Source organism: Triturus cristatus, chromosome 4_1, assembly GCF_964204655.1.
Source record: "Triturus cristatus chromosome 4_1, aTriCri1.1, whole genome shotgun sequence".
NCBI classification, from domain to species: domain Eukaryota; kingdom Metazoa; phylum Chordata; class Amphibia; order Caudata; family Salamandridae; genus Triturus; species Triturus cristatus.
Window position 1 is genome coordinate 1,181,269,389 of NC_140585.1, and position 22,378 is coordinate 1,181,291,766.

General features: G+C 44.0%; 1 long non-coding RNA gene across 1 annotated transcript in view; it reads right to left on the minus strand.

The window, feature by feature from the left end:
- Positions 1–22,378, minus strand: part of LOC146856312 (uncharacterized) — a 108,435-nt gene that overhangs the window by 46,971 nt on the left and 39,086 nt on the right. The window contains exon 2 of the long non-coding RNA XR_014980925.1: positions 15,286–15,380. This is a non-coding gene — a long non-coding RNA (uncharacterized LOC146856312). The remainder of the gene's footprint in view (positions 1–15,285; positions 15,381–22,378) is intronic.

Here is a 22,378-nt window from a genome sequence, read left to right on the forward strand (position 1 = left end):
TTACAGTTGCAAATTGTCAAAATAGCACAGCAGCGTATTCCCTGTTGCCAACGCTCAATAAAGCACCGCAGTTTATTCGGTTATTAGCCCCCAGTGAAAGACAGCAGAGTACTTCCAGTTACTACTCCTCAATGTAGCACAGTGGTGATTTTGCAGTTACTATAAGTCAATAAAGCACAGCAGCTTATTCCAAGTAGCAAACGCTCAATAAAGCACAGCAGCGGATTCTGTTACCACACCTCAGTCTAGCGCAGCAGCGTACTCAGTTACCACCCCTCAATATAGCATAGTAGCAAATTTGCAGTTGCAAATTGTTAATGAAACACAGCAGAGTACTACCTCTTACCAAATCTCAATAAAGCCCACAGCGTATTCTGTTACTGTTAGCGATCATATGAACAATATACCCTTAGAGCTGGTTCGATGCTGATTTGGTCCACCTCTCGATCGCCTCAATTCCGATATGCTATAAAAGCACGGAAGATTAAGGTGATCAAGCGAGGGAAGGATAGGAAAGGTACAGCAGGGAGGGAGACCTGTAAGAAATAAACAATATAGCTGTCACTCACGGTAACACTTTTTGGCATATCAATATAAAGCACTATATTATCATTACCTGTGAAGAAAAATAACACCACCTAAACACTTCATGTAAGTTATAGGCATATCTTTTAAACAGGTGTTTGAGATATTTCATTGTTGAAGGAGAGAGGGGAGGAAAGGAAATATCTGAAATGAGGTAAGGAGATATATTTGTAGGTATAGTACTTTCCTGTATGCTATCTTTTTAAGTATGAACCTTCTTGTTTGCATACCAACCTGAAAGTATCACGTGTCCCACCTCACAGGGTATGAATCTCATCTCAGGACTGAAGATCCTCGTTAGAAAAACAGTAGTACACATGATAAGTAGGCGCGCCTTCAATAGAATCTAGAAGCACATGCAAAGCAAAGATCCTTTTTCCCCAATTTGCGCCATAATAACGTCATAGAAGACTATTTGCATCATAGATCTCTTCATTCTTCATTGCCAGGAATTATATCCAAACACGTTACTTGTTCATGCCCCAATTGCATACAAATAATAATTGCGACCAATACTATTGTTGAATACTCCACAAATGTCTCGAAATCAATTGTTATAACTGAAAGATCTGTAGCGCTTAATAGTCACACACACCACAGTACAAAAGGCCTGATTTGTAGAACTACTGCAACCTCGGCAGTATCCCACTGTTAACCGCAGTTAAAGACGCCAGGCAGCAACTCCAGCTAACTGGGCGGCTTCGTCAGAGATTGTTCTCGGAAGGACACATGGACAACAGATGCCCAAATTAAAGCATATTGCGAAAAACGAACGCCCAATTCAGCACAGGAGTGTATTCTGCTACCACACCTCAGTGATGCACAACAGCGTACTTCCATTTACCATCCCTCAATATAACACAGTAGTGAATTCTCAGATACAAATCCTCAATGAAGCACAGCAGCATATTCGGCTACCAACGCACAATAAAGCACAGCACCTCAGTGAAACACAGCAGAGTACTCCCAGTTACCACCCCTCCATGTAGCACAGTGGCCAATTTGCAGTTACCAAACATCAGTGAAGCACAGCAGAGTTTACCCTGTTACCAAGGCTCAATAAAGCACAGCAGAGAATTCTGTTACCACACCTCAATGAAGCAGAGCAGCATACTCCCAGTTACCACCCCTCAATATAGCACAGATGTGAATTCGTAGTTGCAAATTGTCAATAAAGTACAGCAGCGTATTCCCAGTAATGAACGCTTAATCCAGTACAGCAGCGTACTCTGTTACCACATCCCAGTGAAGCAAAGCAGTGTTCTCCAAGGTACTACTCAACGTAGCACAGTAACAAATTTGCAGTTACCAATCGTCAATAAAGCACAGCAGCGTATTATGTTACCACACCTCAGTGAAGGACAGCAGCATACTCCTAGTTACCCTCTTCATAGTCTGTACCACTCTTCAATGAAGTACAGCAGCGTAGTCCCAGTTACCACCCCTCAATATAGGACAGTAGTGAATTTGCAGATACAAATTGTTAATGATGCACAGCAGCATATTCTGTTACCACACCTCAGTGAACCACAGCACAGTACTCACAGTTATCACCACTCAATGTAGCACAGTAGCATTTTTATAGTTACTAATAATCAGTGAAGCACAGCAGCATATTTCCCATAACCAGCGCTCAATCCAGTACAGCACCGTATTCTTTTACCACACCTCAGTCTAGCGCAGCAGCGTACTCCCAGTCACCACCCCTCAATATACCACAGTGGTAAATTTGCAGTATCTAATAGTCAATAAATCACAGTAGCTTATTCCCAGTAACGAACACTCAATCAGCACAGCAGCGTATTCTATTACCACACCACAGTCCAGCGCAGCAGCGTACTCTGTTACCACCCCTCAATAAAGCACAGCAGTGTATTCTGTTACCACACCTCAGTGAAACACAGCAGCGTACTCCGTTACCACCCCTCAATATATCACAATAGCCAATTTGCAGTTACGATTCATCAATGAAGCACTGCAGCATATTCCCCTTAACCAGCGCTCAATCCATCACAGCAGCGTATTGTTACCACAACTCAGTCAAGCGCAGCAGCGTACTCCCAGTCACCACCCCTCAAAGCACAGCAGCGTATTCTGTTACCACACCTCAGTGAAACACAGCAGAGTACTCCCAGTTAACACCACTTAATGTAGCACAGTAGTGAATTTGCAGTTACTGATCATCAATTTAGCACAGAAGCACATTCCCAGTAACCAGTGCTCAATACAGCACAGCAGTGTATTCTGTTACAACATATCACTGAAGCAAAACATTGTACTCCCAGTTACTACTCCTCAATGTAGCAGAGTGGCCAATTTGCAGTTACCAATCATCAATGAAGCACAGCAGCATATTCCCTGTAACCAAGGCTAAAAAAAAGCACAGCAGAATTTTCTGTTACCACACCTCAATGAAGCAGAGCAGAGTACTCGCAGTTACCACCCCTCAATTCAGCACAGAAGTGAATTCACAGTTGCAAATTGTCAAATAAAGCACAGCTGCGTATTCCCTGTTATCAACGCTCAATAAAGCACAGCAGCGTACTCTGTTACCACACCTCAGTGAAGGACACCAGCATACTCCAAGTTACCCCAATCATAGTATGTACCACACTTCAATCAAGTACACCAGCATAGTCCCAGTTACCACCACTCAAAATAGCACAGTAGCGTTTTCTGTTACCGCAACTCACTGAAGCAAAGCAGTGTACTCCCACTTACTACTCAATGTAGCACAGGGGCGAATACGCAGTTACCAATCATCAATGAAGCACAGTAGAGTATTCCAAGTAACAACGCTCAATTCAGCACAGCAGTGTATTCTGCTACCACACCTCAGTGATGCACAACAGCGTACTTCCATTTACAACCCCTCAATATAGCACGGTAGTGAATTCTCAGATACAAATCCTCAACAAAGCAAAGCAGCGTATTCTGTTACCACACCTCAGTCTAGCGCAGCAGAGTACTCCAAGTAACGACCCCTCAATGTAGCACGGCAGCGTATTCTGTTACCACACCTCAATGAAACACAGCAGAGTACTCCCAGTTAACACCACTTAATGTAGCACAGTAGTGAATCTGCAGTTACTGATCATCAATGAAGCACAGCAGCACATTCCCAGTAACCAGCGCTCAATACAGCATAGCAGCATTTTCTGTTATCACATCTCAAGGAAGCACAGCAGCGTACTCCCAGTTACCACCCCTCAATACAGCACAGTAGTGAATTCACACTTGTAAATTGTCAATGAAGTACAGCAGCATATTCCCTGCTACCAACGCTCAATAAAGCACAGCAGCGTATTCTGTTACCACACCTCAGTGTAGCACAGCAGCATGCTCCCAGTTACCACTCCTCAATGTAGCACAGTAGCGAATTTGGTAACTGCAATCAACGAAGCACAGCAGCAAAGTTACCATTCCTCGAAACAGAGCTCCGTAATCCCAGTTACCACACCCGAATCATAAAAAAAACATACTTGGTTACAACCCTCCATGACCACAGCGGAGTGCATCCGCTACCACCCCCCGAAGACGCAAAGCAGCATACTCAAGTTACCACCCATCACTGGAGCACAGTGCAAATTTGTAGTTACCAACCGCCAATAACGCACAGCAGTGTATTTTCCAGTAACGAAAGCTCAAAACACATTCTGTTACACCTCAGTGAAGCACAACAGCGTATTTCCATTTACCACCCCTCAATATAGCACAGTAGTGAATCTGTAGTCAATGGAGAACAGCAGTGCATTCCCTGTTATCAACGCTCAATAAAGCACAGCAGCGTATTCTGTTACCACACCTCAGTGAAGGACAGCAGCATACTCCCAGTTACCCCTCCTCATAGTCCATACCACTCTTCTATGAAGCACACAAGCATAGTCTCAGTTACCACCCCTCAATATAGCACAGTAGCTAATTCATAGTTGCAAATTGTCAATGAAGCACAGCACCTTATTCCCCGTTACCAACGCTCAATAAAACACAGCAGAGAATTCTGTTAACACACCTCAGTGAAACACTTCAGTCTACTCCCAGTTACCACCCCTCAATGTAGCAAAAGTAGCAAATTTGCAGTTACCTTTCATCAATGAAGCACAGTAGCGTATTCCCGATAAACAACGCTAAATACAGCACAGCAGCGTATTCTGTCACCACAACTCACTTAAGCAAAGCAGTGTACTCCCATTTACTACTCCTCAGTGTAGCACAGTAGGAAATTTGCAGTTTCCAATCATCAATGAACAGCAGCGTATTCCCTGCTACAAACGCTTAATAAAGCACAGCAGCATATTCTGTTACCACACCTCAGTGAAGCAAAGCAGTGTACTCCCAGTTACTACTCCTCAATGTAGCAGTGGCGAATATGCAGTTACCATTCAAAGAAACACAGCAGAGTATTCCCTGTTACCAACGCTCAATAAAGTACAGCAGCATATTCTGTTACCACACCTCAATGAAGCAGAGCAGTGTACTCCCAGGTACCACCTCTCAATGTAGCACAGTAGCGAATTTCCAGTTGCAAATTGTCATTGAAGCATAGCAGTGAATTCCCTGTTACCAACGCTCAAGACAGCACAACAGCATATTCTGTTACCACACCTCAATGAAGTACAGCAGCGTATTTCCAGTTACCACCCCTCAATAAAGCAAAACAGCGTATTCCCAGTAATGAACGCTCTATACAGCACAGCAGCATATTCTGTTGCCACACCTCAGTGAAGCAAAGCAGTGTATACCCAGTTACTACTCCTCAATGTAGCAGTGATGAATTTGCAGTTACCAATCGTCAATAATGCACAGCAGCGAATTCCCAGTAACGAACGCTCAATTCAGCACAGCAGCGTATTCTGCTACCACATCTCAGGAAGCAGAACAGTGTACTTCCTTTTACCACCCCTCAATATAGCACAGTTGTGAAATCGCAGATCTAAATTGTCAATGAAGCACAGCAGCATATTCCCTGTTAACAACCCTCAATGAACCAAAGCAATGTATTTTGTTACCACACCTCAATGAAGGACATCAGCATATTCCAGGTTACCCTCCTCATAGTCTGTACCATCCCTCAATATAGTACAGTAGCAAATTCACAGTTACAAATTGTCAATGAAGCACAGCAGTGTATTCCCTGTTAACGCTCAATAAAGCACAGCAAGTTTATTCTGTTACCACGCCTCAGTGAAACACAGCAGAGTACTCCCAGTTACTACTCCTCCATGTAGCACAGTGGCAAATTCGCAGTTACCAAACATCAATGAAGCACAGCAGAGTATTCCCTGTTACCAAGGCTCAATAGATCACCGCAGAGTATTCGGTTACCATACCTCAATGAAGCAGAGCAGCGTACTCCCAGTTACCACCCCTTAATATAGCACAGAGGTGAGTTCGCAGTTGCAAATTGTCAATGAAGCACAGCAGTGTGTTCCCAGTAACAAATGCTCAATAAAGCAAAGCAGCATATTCTGTTACCACACCTCAGTCAAGGACAGTAGCATACTCCCAGTTACCCTCCTCATAGTCTGTACCACTCTTCAATGAAGTACAGCAGCGTAGTCCCAGTTACCCCCCCTCAATATACCACAGTAGCAAATTTGCAGTTACAAATTGTTAATGATGCACAGCAGCGTATTCTGTTACCACACCTCAGTGAAACACAGCAGAGTACTCCCAGTTACCACCCCTCAATGTACCACAGTAGCGAATATGCAGTCACCAATCAATGAAGCACAGCAGCATATTCCCTGTAACCAGCGTTCAATCCAGCACAGCAGCGTATTCTGCTACCACACCTCAATAAAGCAAAGCAGTATACTCTGTTACCACTCCTCAATGTAGCACAATGGTGAATTCGCAGTTACCAATCATCAATGTAGAACAGCAGCGTATTCACTCATCAAATAAACACAGCAGAGTATTCCCTGTTACCAATGCTCAATATAGCACAGTATCGAATTTGCACTTACCAATCATCAATGAAGCACAGCAGAGTATTACTTGTTACCAACGCTCAAAGCACAGCATCGTATTCGGTTACCACACCCCAGTGAGGCACAGCAGAGTACTCCCAGTTACCACCCTGCAATGTAGCACAGTAAGGAATTTGCAGTTACCAATCATACCAGCAGCGTATTCCCTGGTATCAATGCTCAATAATGCACCGCAGCGTATTCTGTTACTACACCTCAGTGAAGGACAGCAGTGTACTCCCAGTTACCCCCTCATACTCCGTACCACTCTTCAATGAAGTACAACAGCGTAGTCCCAATTACAATCTCTAAAGATAGCACAGCAGTGAAATTGCAGTTACAAACTGTTAATGAAGCACAGCAGCGTATTCCGAGTAATGAACGCTTACTACAGCACAGCAGCATATTCTGTTACCACACCTCAGTTAAGTAGCGTAATGTACTACCTGTTCCTACTACTCTATGTAGTACAGGGTCAAATTTGCAGTTACCAATCATCAATCAATCACAGCAGCGTATTCCCTGTTAACAACACTCAATGAAGCACACAGCGTATTCTGTTACCACACCTCAATGAAGCAGAGCAGCGTACTCCCAGTTACCACCCCTTAATATAGCATAGTAGTGAATTTGCGGTTACTAATAGTCAAAGCACAGCAGCTTATTCTCAGTAGCAAACGCTCAATAAAGCACAGCAGTGGATTCTGTTACCACACCACAGCCTAGCGTATCAGCGTACTCAGATACCACCCCTCAATATAGCACAGTAGCGAATTCGCAGTTGCAAATTGTCAAAGAAGCACAGCAGCGTATTCCCTGTTACCAAATCTCAATAAAGCACAGCAGCGTATTCTGTTACTGTTAGCATTCATATGAACAATATATCCTCAGAGCTGGTTCGATGCTTATTTGGTCCACTTCTCGACCGCCTCAATTCCGATATGCTAAAAAAGCACGGAAGATTAAGGTGATCAAGCGAGGAAGGATAGGAAAGGTACAGCAGGGAGGGAGACCTGTAAGAAATAAACAATATGGCTATCCCTCACGGTAACACTTTTTGGCATATCAATATATAGCACTATATTATCATTACCTGTGAAGAAAAATAACACCACCTAAACACTTCATTTAAGTTATAGGCATATCTTTTAAACAGGTGTTTGAGATATCTCATTGTTGAAGGAGAGAGGGAAGGAAAGGAAATATCTGAAATGAGGTAAGGTAGGTATAGTACTTTCCTGTATGCTATCTTTTTAAGTATGAACCTTCTTGTTTGCATACCCACCTGAAAGTATCACGTGTCCCACCTCACAGGGTATGAACCTTGATCTCAGGACTGAAGATCCCAGTTGGAAAAACAGTAGTACACATGATGAGTAGGCGCCTTCAATAGAAATCTAGAAGCACATGCAAAGCAAAGATCCTTTTTTCCCAATTTGCACCACAATAATGTCATAGAAGGCTATTTGCGTCATAGAACTCTTCCTTTTTCATTGACAGGAATTATATCCAAACACGTTACCTGTTCATGCCCCAATTGCAAACAAATAATAATGCGACCAATACTATTGTTGAATACTTCACAAATGTCTCGTAATCAATTGTTATAACTGAAATATCTGCAGCGCTTAATAGTCACACACACCACAGTACAAAAGGCCTGATTTGTGGAACTACTGCATCCTCAGCAGTATCCCACTGTTAACCCCGGTTAAAGACGCCAGGCAGCAACTCCAGCTAACTGGGCGGCTTCGTCAGAGATTGTTCTCGGAAGGACACACAAACAACAGATGTCCGAATTAAAGCATACTGTGAAAAACTGTGCGAAGTGCACCCTTACCCAATACCAAACTCTGGAAACTTCTTGCGTTGACAGCCAAATGATCCAGAACACACGCCTCGAAAAATCTGCCTAGCGTTCACCTCCGGGACTGCTAAGATTACACATGGCGTCCTATGACCTGCAGCCAAGAGGATTTGTGTAACAGTTAACACACCACAGTGAAACACAGCAGGGTACATCCAGTTAACACCCTTAATGTAGAACAGTAGTGAATTTGCAGTTACCAATCATCAATAAAGCACAGCAGTGTATTCCCTGTTACTAACGCTCAATAAAGCACAGCAGCTTATTCTGTTATCACACCTCAATGAAGAAGAGCAGCGTACTCCCAGTTACCATCCCTCAATATGGCACAGTAGCGAATTCACAGTTGCAAATTGTCAATGAAGCATAGCAGCATATTCGCTGTTGCCAACACTCAATAAAGCACAGAAGCGTATTCTGTTACCACATCCTAGTGAAGGGCAGCAGCGTACTCCCAGTTACACCCCCATAGTCAGTACCACTCTTCAATGAAGTACAACACAGTACTCCCAGTTACCATCCATCAATTTAGCGCAGTAGCAAATTCGCAGTTGCAAATTGCCAATTAAGCACGGCAGCATATTACCTGTTACCAACGCTCAAAGCACAGCAGAGTATTCGGTTACCAAACACCAGCGAAGCACAGCAGAATACTCTGTTACCACCCTGCAATGTAGCACAGTAAGGAATTTGCAGTTACCAATCATCAATAAAGCATAGCAGCATATACAAAGTAATGACCGCTCAGTTAAGCAAAGCAATGTACTCCCACTTACTACTCCCCAATGTAGCACAGTGGCGAATTCGCAGTTACCAATCATCAATGAAGAACAGCAGCAAAGTTACAATCCCTCGAAACAGAGCTCCGTAATCCCAGTTACCACACCTGAATCATAAAAATACGTACTCTGTTACCACCCCCCATGAAGCACAGCGGAGTACACCAGCTACCACCCCTCGAAGACGCAAAGCAGCATACCCAAGTAAATACCAATCATTGGAGCACAGTGCAAATTTTTAGTTACCAATCGCCAATAAACCACAGCAGGATATTTTCCAGTAACAAACAATCAAAACAACACATTTTGTTACCACACTTCAGTGAAGGACAGCAGCGGACTCCCAGTTACCCCTCCTCATAGTCCGTACCACTCTTCTATGAAGCACATAAGCGTAGTCACAGTTACCACCCCTCAATATAGCACAGTAGCTAATTCGTAGATGCAAATTGTCAATGAAGCACAGCACCTTATTCCCCGTTACCAACGCTCAATAAAACACAGCAGAGAATTCTGTTAACACACCTCAGTGAAACACTGCATTGTACTCCCAGTTACCACCCCTCAATGTAGCAAAAGTGGTGAATTTGCAGTTACCCATTATCAATGAAACAGCAGCGTATTTGCGGTAACCAACGCTAGATATAGCACAGCATCGTATTCTGTCACCACAACTCACTGCAGCAAAGCAGTGTACTCCCATTTACTATTCAATGTAGCACAGTGGCCAATTTGCAGTTATGAATCATCTTGGAAGCACAGCCGCGTATTCCTAGTAAAGAACGCTCAATACAGCACAGCAGCGTATTCTGCTACCACACCTCAATGAAGCACAACAGCATACTTCCATTTACCACTCCTCAATATACACTGTGGTGTCACAGTTACAAATAGTCAATTAAGCACAGCAGTGTATTCCCTGTTATCAACACTCAAAGCACAGCAGCGTATTCTGTTACCACACCTCGGTAAAGCAAAGCAGTGTACTCCCAGTTACTACTCCTCAATGTAGCACAGTGGCAAATTAGCATTTAACAATCGCCAATAAACCACAGCAGAGTATGGCTAGTAACAACTGCTCAAAACAGCACTGCAGCGTAATCCCAGTAAAGTACGCACAATAAAGCAAAGTATTTTGTAACCACACCTCACTGAAGCAAGGCAGTGTACTCCCAGTTCTACTACTCAATGTAGTACAGTGGCAAATTTGCAGTTACCAATCGTCAATAAAGCACAGCAGCGTATTCCCAGTAAAGAACGCTCAATTCAGCACAGCACCGTATTCAGCTACCACACCTCAGTGAAGCACAACAGCCTACTTCCATTTACCACCCCTCAGTCTAGAACAGTACTGAATTCGCAGTTAAAAATCATCAATAAAGCACGGCAGCCTATTCTGTTACCCCCTCATACTCTGTACGACTCTTCAATGAAGTACAGCAGCGTAATCCCAGCTACCATCCCTCAATATAGCACAGTAGTGAATTCACAGTTACAAACTGTCAATGAAGCACAGCAGTGTATTCCGTTACCAACGCTCAATACAGCACAGCAGCATATTCTGTTACCACACCCCAGTGAAGCACAGCAGAGTACTCCCACTTACCACCCTACAATGTAGCACAGTAAGGAATTTGCAGGAATTTGCAGTTACCAATCATCAATGAAGCACAGCAGCGTATTCCCTATTACAAACGCTCAATACAGCACAGCAGCGTATTCTGTTACCACACCTCAGTAAAGCAAAGCAGTGTACTCCCAGTTACTACTCCTCACTGTGGTACTGGTGAATTTGCAGTTACCACTCATCATAGAAACACAGCAGAGTATTCCCTGTTACCACCCCTCAATATAGCACAGTAGCGAATTCGCAGTTGTAAATTGTCATTGAAGCATAGCAGCGTATTTCCTGTTACCAATGCTCAATAAAGCAAAGCAGCGTATTCTGTTACCACACCTCAAGGAAGGACAGCAGCGTACTACCAGTTACCGCCCCCCAATAGTCCGTACTGCTCTTCAATAAAGCACAACAGCGTAGTACCAGTTACAAATGTTCAATAAAGCACAGCAGCTTATTCTGTTACCAAACCTCAGTGAAATACAGCAGAGTACTACCAGTTACCACCCCACAATGTAGTATAGCAGCTTTTTTGCAGTTACCAAAAATCAATGAACACAGCAGCGTATTCCCAGTAACTAACGCTCAATACACCAAAGTATTCTGTTACCACACCTCACTGAAGCAAAGCAGTGCACTCCCAGTTACTACTCCTCAATGTAGCACAGTGGCACATTTGCAGTTACCAATCATCAATAAAGCAAAGTACAGCAGTGTATTTCCGGTTACCAATGCTCAAAGCACAGCAGTGTATTCTGTTACCACACCCCAGTGCAGCACAGTAGAGTACTCCCAGTTACCACCCTGCAATGTAGCACAGTAAGGAATTTGCAGTTACCAATCAATGAAGCACAGCAGCGTATACAGAGTAATGAACGCTCAATACAGCACAGCAGCGTATTCTGTTACCACACCTCAGTGAAGCAAGGCAGTATAATCCCAGTTAATACTCCTCATTGTACCACAGTGGCGTATGTACAGAAACCAAACATCAATGAAGCACAGCAATGTGTTCCCAGTTACAATCCCTCAAAGCAGAGCCACGTAATCCCAGTTACCACACCTGAATCATAAAAATACGTACTCTGTTACCATCTCCCAATGAAGCACAGTGGAGTACACCAGTTATCTCCCCTCGAAGACGCACAGCAGCATACTACAGTTACCACCCTTGCAATGTAGCACAGTGGCAAATTAGCATTTACAATCGTCAATAAACCACAGCAGAGTATTCCCGGTAACAAATGCTCGATACGGCAGGGCATTCCCAGTAAAGTACGCTCAATACAGCACAGTATTTTGTAACCACACCTCACTGAAGCAAAGCAGTGTACTCATAGTTACTACTACTCAATGTAGTACGGAGGCAAATTTGCAGTTACCAATCATCAATTCAGCACAGCAGTGTATTTGGCTACCACACCTCAGAGAAGCGCAACAGCCTACTTCCATTTACCACCTCTCAATGTAGCACAGTACTCAATTTGCAGTTAAAAATGATCAATAAAGCACAGTAGTGTATTCTGCTACCACAGCTCAGTGAAGGACAGCAGCATACTCCCAGTTACCCCCTCATGGTCCGTACCACTCTTCAATTGAGTACAGCAGCGTAGTCCCAGTTACCACCCCTCAATATAGCACAGTAGCGAGTTGACAGTTACAAACTGTCAATGAAGCACAGTAGCGTATTCCCCGTTACCAACGCTCAATACAGCACAGCAGTGTATTCTGTTACCACACCTCAGTGAAGCAAAGCACTATAATCCCAGTTACTTCTCCTCAATGTAGCAGTGGCGAATTTGCAGTTACCAATGCTCAATAAAGCATAACAGCATATTCTGTTACCACACCTCAAAGAAGGACAGCAGCGTACTACCAGTTAGGCCCCCCCATAGTCCGTACTGCTCTTCAATAAAGCACAGCAGGGTAGAACCAGTTACCAACGCTCAATAACGCACAGCAGCTTATTCTGTTACTAAACCCCAGTGAAGTAAAGCCGAGTACTCCCAGTTACCACCCCACAATGTAGCACAGCAGCGAGTTTGCAGTTACCAAAAATCAATACAGCACAGCAGCGTATTCCAAGTAATGAACGCTCAAAGCACAGCAGCATAGTCTGTTACCACACCTCAGTGAAGCAAAGTAGTCTACTACCCGTTCCAACTCCTCGATGTAGCACAGGGTCAAATTTGCAGTTACCAATAATCAATGAAGCACAGCAGCATATTCCCAGTAACAAACGCTCAATAAAGCACAGCAGCGTATTCTGCTACCACACCTCAGTGAAGCACAACAGCACGCTTCCATTTACCACCCCTCAGTGTAGGGCAGTAAAGAATTCAGTTACAAGTCGTCAATGTAGCACAGCAGCGTATTCCGTTATCAAGGCTCAATAAAGCACAGCAGCGTATTCGGTTACCACACCTCAGTGAAAGACAGCAGTGTACTCCCAGTTACCACCCCTCAATGTAGCACAGTAGCGAATTTGCATTACCAATCATCAATTAATCAAAGAAACGTATTCCCTATTACCAATGCTCAATAAAGCACAGCAGCTTATTCTGTTACCACACCTCAATGAAGCAGAGCAGAGTACTCCAGGTTAACACCCCTTAATATAGCAAATTAGCGAATTTACTGTTGCAAATTGTCAATGAAGTACAGCAGCTTATTCCCTGGTATCAATGCTCAATACAGCACAACGTATTCTGTTACCACACCTCAGTGAAGCACAGCAGCATACTCCCATTTCCCACCCCTCAATATAGCACAGTAGCAAATTTGCAGTTGCAAATTGTCAATGAAGCACAGCAGCGTATTCTCTGTCACCAAGGCTCAAACCATAGCAGCATATTCTGTTACCTCCCCTCATGAAGAGACCAGTTCACCAAAGCACCTAGAAGTCAAATACATAGCGCAATTCAGAGGTATGCAAGATTACCCCATGAAGAGAAGCATGCATCAAAGCACAGAATAGTCAATCGTGCAAAGCAAATCAGAGGTATGCAAGCTCACCCCATAAAGAGGCCAATGCGTCAAAGCACTGAGATGTCAATCACGCAGAGCAGGTCAGAGGTATGTAGGATTGCCACATAAAAGATCAGGGCATCAAACACTGAGAAATCAATCAAACAGAGCAAGTCTGAGGTACACAATTTCGCCTCTTTAAGAGACCAGGGCATCAACGCACGATCTCCCTATGAAGAGGAGCATGCGTCACTCACACAGAGCAAGTCAGAGGTCTGCAAGGTTGCCCCAAGAACAGGCCCAAGAGTCAAACCATCGAGACGCCAATCACTGAGTAGAGGGTCCGTGAGTAGAAGCACAGAGAAAAACAAGCAGAGCAAGTCAGAGGTATGCAAGGTCAACCGATGAAGAGGCCTGTGCGCCAAAGAACTGAGACTTCAATCACATAGAGCAAATCCAAAGTAGGCAGGGTCGCACCATGCATGAAGTGGCCTGTGCATCAAAGCACTATGAAGTAAATCACGCAGAACAGGTCAGAGGTAGGCAAGCTCATCCCATGAAGAGGCTAGTGTATCAAAGCACTGATAAGTTAATTACACACAACAAGTTAGAGGTATGCAAGATCGCCCCACGTACAGAAGTGTGCATCACAGCACAGATGAGTCAATCACCAACAGCAAGTTGGATTTGTACACGATTATCCCATGAAGCAGCCCGCGAGCCAACGCACTGAGACGTCAATTACTGAGAAGAGGGTCCGTGAGTCAAAGCACTGAGTTGTGAATCACAAAGAGCAAGGCAAAGGTATGCAAGGTCGCCTCATGAAGAGGAAAGTGCGTCTCAGCACTGAGAAATCAATAAAAGACAGCAAGACAGCAAGTCAGAGGTACACAAGATCACCTCATGAAGAGACCAGTCTATTAAACTACTGAGAAGTCAATTACACACGACAAATTAGACGTATGCAAGATTGCCCCATGAAGAGGGGCGTGCGCCTAAGCACAGAATAGTCAATCAAGCAGAAAAGCTCATCCCATGAAGACGCCTGTGCATCAAAGCACCAAAAATTCAATCATGCAGAGCAAGTCCGAGGTATGCAAGGTCACCCCATGAGGAGGCCCGTGTGTTAAAGCACCGAGACATCAATCACACAGAGCAGATCAGAGGTACACTAGCTCACCCCACAGTAAAGTAAAATAGCGTACTTCGTTACCACCCTCAATGAAGAACAGCACTGGATTCAAGTTTGGAGGGTAAGTTGGCAATGATGCAAACAAGCCCACTACAATGAGGCGGAAAAGAAAATGGTCAGAGAAAGCCTTTATTTACCCATTTCATCAGTGCATGTCTACAACTTCAAGTCTCTTCTAAGCACTCTGTAAAACATACGGTGGCCGATGAGACAAGCAAGCTCGGAACAATCAGCATTAGTCTGGCAACTTCAGGTAGACACAGGATGCAAATCTGAAGAGTGGAAGAGGTACAAGTCTAACTCACCTGTATTTTTCCGGTGACACCTTTTTTTTATCAATGTGTCTGGATGAGAACTCTTAAATGGACTTGGCTGACATCCAGTCATCCACTTGGGCACACTGTAGAAGAGAGGAAAGTGAGAAGCAAGTCAGATGTATGGAAGGTCGCCTCATGAAGAGACCAGAGTATCAAAAGCACTGAGGTCATTTAAGCAGAGCAAGTCACAGGTATACAAAATCACCTCACGAAGAGACCAGTATACCATACACACATTTACCACCACTCAATTAAGCACAGTAGAATACTCCAGTTACCAACCCCTGGTGATACACAGCAGTGAATTCCCAGTTGCCACCCCTCAATGAAACACAGCAGCGTACTCTGTTACCACCCCTCATACTCTGTAACAATCCCTCAATAAAGCACAGCAGCTTATTCTGTTTCCAAAACACAGTGAAGCAAAGCAGAGTGCTCCCAGTTACCACCCCTCAATGTAGCAGAGTAGCGGATTTTCAGTTACAAAACGTCAATGAAGCACAGCAGCGTATTCCCATTTACCATCATCTCAGTGAAGGAAAGCACAATTTTCCCAGCTACCACCCCTCGATGATGATGATGATTCTGTGGGCAGATGTAGATACAGCTCAATGAACACAGCTCATAACTCAAAGTGCAAACAGAACTTACAATAAACCAAGGCCCAGTCTAATACTTGCTTTTATATAAAAAAAGTATTTTATTTTTAACTCTTCACATGCAAAGGTATATGACAATCAGAAGCAATAACAATTCCCCTTGAGGTCGAGTTTCTAGTAGTTGTCAGGTAAATCCCTGTCTCACCCTTCTTCGTGATCTTGGTGTCACCTCACCCAGCAAGGAGACTAGCAGGACTTTGCCCCAAGTCCTGGTCACAGGCAGAAGTCTTGCAGAGCTTCACCTCCTCATACAGCCCATCTGGCTGCTTAGCTGATAACGTTTCTGGTTTAAATCTACCCTTTTTGTGGTCCTTTTCCAGACAGCAAATGTGATTTTGGGTCGGAGCCTTTGAAGTTTTATATTGGGGTTTTGCTTCTTTTAAAGTGGACATCTTTCCTTTTCTCCTTTCCTCTGAAGGGATGGTTGTCACAGCAGACACGACTGAGGATTACTGACCCACAACTAAATTCATGGGAATGATCTAAGTTCACATCCGGATGTCAGCCACAGAGCTATGTACATAAAAAGGTTACTCCCGGGCTCCCAACCAGGTGCGTTATGATTCCTTTATCCGCCCAATTCCCTTCCTGGAATGTGCCAGGCCCCTTACGTATGATCTATCACTGAATCAAAGACCACTCTTTGAAGTGCACAGGGCGAGCCTTGCTATCCCTCTGGCAGTGTGTCGCACACAGCTCACAGGAATGCATCAATACACAAACCTGTCTGGGGGGATTCATCTGCTCCCCATGGAATGGGCGATACTTTAGGAGTTTCACTCTGCGAAATTCTGGCGAGTTACATAAAAACTGTGCTAAATTCTGCAGAGTTCCACCATCCAACAGAAAAAAATAAATTTTGCGCTGCTTGCACTGCACTTTAGAGCCAGTAGCTCGAGAAGCACTGAATAATCAGCACAAATGACCGTATGCGGTGTGCACGAACGCGTGCCATTCAAGTTGATTTTGCTGCCGCTCGAGTAGAAAATCCACTCAAGTAGCAGAAAATCCACTTGAGCAGCAGGAAACCTACTCAAGATGCAGCACTCTGGCCGCAACTGCCCTCATTAGAAAATGGCGCTATGGGAGGCCAAATCTCGTTCGCATTTCTGGAGCCTCACAGGAAAAAACTGCCAAGAGGCCAATGGTGGAATGTGGCCGGAACTCAGTGTTACAAGAGTAATGTAGCATTGCCAAATTCTGCCCATTCCGTGGGCAGAATGCAACATTCCACCCACCCCTAGTGTTCACCAGGTAAACCTGGACCTCTCGAAAAGGAACCCAGGGTCCTCCATGTAATGTAACATTGCAGGCGCATTGGCACCGAGTGTGCTTTCACAGCACACTTACTGTACAGCTCTTCTACTTCCATTCATTGCATCATTACAGGCACACATACATTCAGCACACACACTCAATCTCTGTGCACTGTTCAGCACTGAAGCCTTTAAGCATTATACCAGAGTGTACTTTTGTTTTTATAACACACACACTCTTCATTTGTGCTGCACAACATTTCACCCTTCATGTAGTGTACTTGATGCAAGCACACACTCAGCACGTGCCTTTCTTGTGCATGCACTGCCCAGCATTACATCTCTTATGTACTGTACCCTAACAGGCATACATACATTCAGTGCGTGCACTACCCATGCATATACTGTGTAGAACTTCTCCATCCCTGTACTGTACCCTTCACAGGCACACATACAGAGGCACTACTCCTTGCTGAGCAGCACTTCCACATCTAACTGATGTGGGTCAAGGGTGAGTTAGGCACACAGCAGCGGAACTTTTACATTGGTGAGTAGCCGTAGGCCTCACTCTAGTGACACAGTATAAAAGGGAGCAGTTTACCACTAATGATCCCTACACGGTATGCTGCCACCACTGAGCTTGTGCTACTCATCTCCTCATGAAGGCAGTAGCCTTCCACCACTATGAGGGTAGGCCAATGTCATGGCACACACGCATGATTCGTGTTGGTCTAAGACAAACAAATCTGCATTATGGATTCAAACAGTATAGTAGGGCACTCAGGGCAGAGGTACACATCACTTACCATGCAGAGAACTTTTCAGTCCCAACAACTTATAAAATGTAAAAAGCTAACCCAATGTTATCCCATGGGAGAGGTAGGCCTAACGGTAGTGAAAAGCAAATTTTGATTTTTTTCACCACGAAGACAAAACTTAAAACCACCTGTCCAACTTTTTAAATACACTGCACCCTGCCCTAAGGGCTGACTAGGGCCTACATTAAGGGTCCCTTATTTGTATTAAAAAAGGGAGTTTTAAGCCTGGCTAAGGGTTATTTTTCTAAGTCAAATTGGCAGTAAGAAACTCCGCATAGGCTACAATGGCAGGCCTGAGACATGTTTGAAAGAACTACTTAAGTGGGTGGCACAATAAGTGCTGCAGGCCCACTAGCAGCATTTAATTTACAGGTCTGGATACATGTTAAGCCACTTAACTGGGGACTTAAGTAAATTAAATGTGCCAGTCGCGTGTAGTCCAGTGGCACTATGTTTTAAGGAGTGAGCACCAGCACTTTGGCACTGGCTATCAGTGGTAAAGAGTTTAAAAGCCAACAAAAGCGTATTAGAGCAAAACAGGAGGGGAGAAGGTAAGAAGTTTTAGGGACGACCACCCTAAGGCTGCCCAATCTAACATTCAGAAATTGGCTAATTGAATAGTTGGTTGTTGGTAATTAAAGGTCATTCATGGGTGCGTTAGTGCTAGGGAGCTGTTTCCATCCTGTCACCTGTTCTGAATATAGTGATGGTCCCTCTTTATAAGAGTATAAGTTTCTAATATGTTCACAACTTCAAAAGCAAAGGCTATGAATACAAAGAGTAGGCTATATGTCCATTATTTTCTGTTTTTAGAAATAGAAGAGCATTTGGGCAAGATCACTTCTTCAGGGCCATAAGTCTATTGTGTCCTCCTCTGACTATAATGCCCTCCTGTTGGGAATTTGGTGAAGCAGGCCCAGATCATCAGTCTCTACTGGGAGTCTTCAATCTGCTGCACAGGAGGATTCTATGTTTGGGGACACTATGAGTGAAACAATTTGCCACTAGTTTGCAGAGAACAGCTGGACATCCTCCGATGGATTGATAGAATGGTAGGCTTTCAAGATGGCCATCAGGGGAACATCATATGGACGACAGAGAGACAGGAAAGAATTACAGAGGCAAATGACTGTGCTAGATTGACCACTGCCCCAGGGAATGAGAACAGGCTCCCTGATGAGACTCAGACATACAAAAAGAGCTACTTCCACACAGGGGAAAAACACGCCAAAGACACCATAATGGAAGGATTACAGAGGCAAAGAATAAAACGCCAAAGCAGCATAGTAAGGGGGATAAATCCAGGAGGCTACTGGCCTTATTGACCAAACCAAAACCCAGAGGCAGACATAGCATAAGAATACAGAATACCGAGGTGCAGAGGATACAAGCCCAAAAGGCTATTAATCAAGATTGTTTTTGGTTATTTCTCAACTTGGTGTGAGGAAAGTACTGAGGCTTCTGGATTGGCTCTAGAAAACCTTCTAGCTCATCTGGAATGGGGGGGGGGGCTTAACTCCCACCTTAAATGGAGCTCTGATGGCTGTATTAAATGCCCAACTGAAAACTGATAATTGAGTTGGCCAGGGGCAAAACCCCTGTAGCCAATAGACTATCAACACATATTTAAATGATCTAAGTGAAGGAGCTAGCCCTGAGCGTAGTAGAGGTATACACTGCAGCTACCAGACTCACAAAAAACAGGATGATTCTGTTGTTGCTAAAACCTAGATAAGACCTCTTGCACCATATTAAAGCCAGTAGTGGTCATAACTGATCACGCATAAGACTTTGGCACAATAGGATTCCGATCTATCTTCGCAGTCGGGAAAATATTAGACCAAAGGCCTAATATCATGCATTGGGTCGCTCTCATCTTTGCTCCACCACTTGCATGCTTTAAGACAGGGTGAACGGTGTGAGAGTCATACCAGATAAAGAGAAGAACTCACCATGTATGCTTTCTCAGCCATTATTTTTGCAATGGCGATGATGGGCATGGCTAATGAAAGAAGATGTGATAGTAAAGATAGAGGAATCCACATATCGCATACAAGTCACCACATATACATCACTATGCTCAGACGATATATTGCTTTATTTAAGGAGCATTACGTCAGATTTGCCATCAATGTTGGCAGTACTACAGACCTTTGGTGAGGTGTCAGGATTAAGGGCCAATAGGATGAACTCTTGCATTTTTACTGATAAACCAAATCCCATTGGACCTGACAGGCAGATTAACTATCAGGGTCTTCAATGGGCATCTGACTTGTGCCGCTATCTGGGGGCAACAAAGCAGGCATACTTAAGAGCAATATAGCTCGCCCAGTGATAGCCCTGAAGGGTAGTATCCAGCTCTGGATCTTTCTTCTCTTCTTGGTCATGAGCAGGATATTGTTGTCTCAAGAAAAAAGGGGAGATGAGAGGAATATCACAAGGAGTTTGTCCTCTTCAAAACAAGAGAGCTTGTCTGTACTCTGTGTGCTAACCCTTCACAAGATGAGAGAAAACTCGAGGTTTTCCTATATAACCCTCACCCACTAGGGTTGCCCCTTGGTGGCATGCTTCATCATAGGACTCCTCCAATTTTGCTGCAGAACGGGCGTGCTACGACCTGCGAGTTATGCGGGAGCACTAAGTGGTATCCTCTAAATGGTGAAAATATAAGAAATGGGAGGGGTATTGTTGGAGGTTTACAAATAACTTCCTGGTAAGTAAGTAATACTTTAAACAGGCCTCCGGGCGGTATTGTTAAACAGTAGGGAGAGAATAGAAAGTTTAGGTTGAAATGTACCTTCCTTTCTGTGGGTGTACATGTTTCAAGGCAATCCCCATGGCTTTTCTTCAAGACCAAGGATTTAACTCCCTGATTCCACTTCTAAAATAGTACTGATGAAGTGACCTCATACACACTGCATTCTAACAGAAAATGTTTTTAGCACCTACTTGGTGTTACTGTTTGGCAACCTGTAATATATAATAAGTGCGCTAGCCTGGCAAAGTTTTGGGAAGAAAACAGTGCGCTTAGACTAGTAGAATAAACAAAGTACCCTGTATATGCTTATTATATATTTTAAATTAGTGACCTCTACATGGCAGGTCATATGAACTAAAATACAATGTTTGCTGAGGTGAGCACATCTAATAAAACAGTGATCTCTGTGGCGTAAAACACAAAGCAAAATATCTCACATAGACATAGCACAAACACTACAAAAATGAGGCAAGACTTTTGCAGAATAGGTCCTCCGGTGGCAAGACGAGCCTGTAGTTACACTCGCTGTGGTAAAAAAAAAAAAAAAAATCATAGCCATCATGTCATGCTCATAAAAATAAGCTCACTCAGAGAGCTATGCCGTATGGGCACAAACAGCTGTGTCGTACTCACTGCTTTTAAGGCATCCTCTGTGCCAATTCACCAGAGAAACTGCACCGGGGACTGAATATTACCATCTTTACCCCATAGAGCGGTTCATATATTACGTGCTGGTGAGTGGGCGCATGGGCTGTGCGTCCTCGCTGCACTGCCTAGACCAGAGAGCAACTAGACAGCTGGATCGTTTCCAAAATGACACACGCGAGTGGAACCACTTCCTAGGTCTTCCTGCGGTGCCAAGGGCTGCAGACGTGGGCGCGCTCTAGCTGCATGTCCTCATCTGCCTTGGGTCCTTTTTTTGTAGTTATTATGTGGCTGTTGGGTGTATTTTTCAGTCATTTATTGAGATATGGGTGAAAAAACTGTGATGGATATTTCTCAGCTAAGAAAATATACATATATTCCCAGTTAAGAGAATATAGGATTGTCACTAGTAGCTCTTGTAAAAAAAAAAAAAAAGGGGGAGGGTGGGTATGTGCCCCCATTACATGTGGAAATATTGTTAAAAATCAAGTGTTGGTAAAGAATGGAATCTGGTGTAATCGCCTATATGCACTGGCTGATTGCATGTGTCCTGTACCTTATGCTGCTTCAGAGATCAAATTCAATCATGGTCAGCGATAATTAAGACACGTGTTAATGGGAGGTATTATGCCAGTGGTTTACACACTTTTTCAACCAGCGGCTCCCCTTACCCATTGGCCGTGGCTCCCCATTACATAACTTTTTTTGGCAGGTGGGGGGGGGGGGGGGTGGGGGAGGGGTCGAATTCTCTCCATATAAAAAAAAACTTCCCAAAGAAGAGTTCTTACATGGCTATATCAGTTTCTGCTCTGAGAATATATTCTCAATAAAGAAGTGTCTTTAAATCTGAATAAGACTGTTGGACCCGGATTCCTGGGCACTAGGGCCCTCGGGTTACTAGGCTCCAATCGCATCAACTGGAGTGTTCCCAGCTGGTGTCCTGGG